Source organism: Limulus polyphemus, unplaced genomic scaffold (assembly GCF_000517525.1).
Source record: "Limulus polyphemus unplaced genomic scaffold, Limulus_polyphemus-2.1.2 Scaffold2642, whole genome shotgun sequence".
In the NCBI taxonomy this organism is placed as follows: domain Eukaryota; kingdom Metazoa; phylum Arthropoda; class Merostomata; order Xiphosura; family Limulidae; genus Limulus; species Limulus polyphemus.
The window spans coordinates 108,246-110,831 of record NW_013668252.1 but is presented as its reverse complement, the minus strand read 5'-3'; the positions used below and the strand labels follow the sequence as shown (position 1 = coordinate 110,831).

At 37.5% G+C, this 2,586-nt stretch overlaps 1 protein-coding gene across 2 annotated transcripts in view; it reads right to left on the bottom strand.

Moving 5' to 3' along the window:
• The window catches only part of LOC111087792, a 13,126-nt gene that overhangs the window by 9,001 nt on the left and 1,539 nt on the right, over nt 1-2,586 (bottom strand). The gene's annotated exons all lie outside the window — the stretch shown is intronic.

Sequence of the window (2,586 nt, the reverse complement as noted above, 5' to 3'; positions counted from 1 at the left end):
CCCTGTATTATAGATACTGTGTTACTAAGTGTGTTATTACTTTCATTAACACTATAAACCAGCTACATGTAAGTTTTCAACTTTTTCAGTTCTACATTTGATGTTTAAACATTCAATCGATTTTCTTTCTTTGATTAATTTAATATTTTATCGCCAGGAGGACAACAGAAGGAAACCCCATTAAATTTGGGAAATTGAAGCCCCATATTACGAAACACACACACACACGTATGTACGTAAACAATAGGCCAACCGTATGATGAGACGTTTCAGCCGAAAACTAAGAATAAGTAAATAAATGTTTTTTTTTCTAAGAAAAGGTACAATGGATGTGAAGTTGAAATCTTTCTACATCATACGATGAGCGAGTTTTATTAGTAATGACATCGTTATATTTAAATTTTACATGTAAAGCACAAAGGTCGTAAGAAAGTGATTTCTTCAAAACACTAAAATCTTACGAAAACTTAGAAGAATATAACAAAAAATACATTTAGGTCGAAGTTATCAGATTATGAGTATAATTTACGTGAACAAACTAGCAATACTTAAAAGGTGCACTAGAAGAGATTCGGTCCACTAAAGCCTGCTTGTTTGTTTTTGTCGTAAAGTACAAAGCTACACAACGGGCAATCTATGATCTGCCCAGCGTAGGCATCGAAACCCAATGTTTAGCGTTATAAGCCAACTGACTTACCACTGAGCCACTGGGGGGCATTATATGGGAGTGGGTTTGTTTGTTTGTTTGTAATTAAGCACAAAGCTACACAATGGGCTATCTATGATCTGCCCAGCGTAGGTATCGAAACCCAATGTTTAGCGTTGTAAGCCAACTGACTTACCACTGAGCCACCGGGGGGCACTAGATGGGTGTAGGTTTGTTTGTTTGTAATTAAGCACAACACAAGGCTACACAATGGGCTATTTATGATCTGCAACTGACATACCACTGAGCCACCGGGGGGGGGGCCTAGATGGAAGTGGGTTTGTTTGTTTGTAATTAAACACAAGACTACACAATGGACTATTTATGATCTGCCCATCGTAGGTATCTAAACCCAATGTTTAGCGTTATAAGCCAACTGACATACCACCGAGCCACCGGGGGGGGCGTAGATTGGAGTGGGTCCAATAAAACCTTCTGAGGGTATTTTTGCACAATTGGACATGGAGGATAACGTTTGACGACAACTCAGTTCGGGATGTTAAGAACTATGATTACTGCTATCTCTTTACCTTGTATGAGCTATATCTTCAAAGTCCTCACGATTTACCCGTCTGTAGGGAGCATATAAAAATGTACAATCAGTCTGTTTGGTGTTTGTTGCTAGGTGATACCTAAACCTGCAGACTAGCGACAAATATGTTAACCATTTACTATCACTTCTTGTACAACAACAAAAATTTCTTAATAACAACTTAATATAAAATAACGCTCTTTAACGTGTTAATTTTAACAAGATATCTTTGTGTTAAAACTTCGATAAGTTAAAAAAAAATCCAAACCCTTCCACAACAACGTGCCATCACAACGAGCCAATATGTCAGCATCATATAACTTTCTAGTTGGAGCTGTCAGCCGAAGGTCTTTCCTCCTACGCAATAATCACTCAGACATATCAATATTTCTACAGCAATCTACAAGCGAATGCAACATCAAAACTCTTCGCCATAGTAAAAACATTTTTTTTTGTATGAGTTTCTTAAGACATTTCAATTAAAGACTAAAGTTGGCCATAAAGCAGCAATAAATAAGTGCAAAACCCCTAGTCTTTAGCACACCATGCTTTTTGTTCTTAATCGCTTAATTCCTCATCTTGGTATTAGAATCAATTTATTATCTTTTAAAATAGGCCCGGCATGGCCAGGTCGTTAGAGCACTCGACTCGCAATCTGAGGGTCGCGGGTTCGAATCCCTATCACACCAAACATGCTCGCCCTTTCAGCCGTGGAGGCGTTATAATGTGACGGTCAATCCCACTATTCGTTGGTAAAAGAGTAGCCCAAGAGTTGGCGGTGGGTGGTGATGACTAGCTGCCTTCCCTCTAGTCTTACACTGCTAAATTAGGGACGGCTAGCGCAGATAGCCCTCGTGTAGCTTTGCGCGAAATTCAAAAACAAACAAACATCTTTTAAAATATATATAAAATTACAGTAATCAAACAATTCTTACAGTCCTCAATAAACACCTTACATGAAAATTTATAACGAAATCATAATATAAAGGTTTAGTTTGTTTTAGAAAACACAGCCCCGTTGGGTTATCTGGTGTGTTTACTGAAAGAAATCGACCCACAAATTTTGGTGTTCTAAGTTCGTAAACTTACCGTTGTTTCACAGAGGGAACATCATACAAAACATGGAAAAATATTGGAAAAACGAAACCTCGCTTTTTTTGTCCCCTTTATTGAATCAAACTGTTTTTCTTTATATATTTATCTATCTCAAAACTGTACTTACTATCTTGTGGTTTAGATGAGTTAGATCTCGCTCTGTAACTATCTACTTACTGTCTTATGGTTTAGATGAGTTAGATCTCGCTCTGTAACTATATACTTACTGTCATTGTCGTTTAGATGAGTTAGA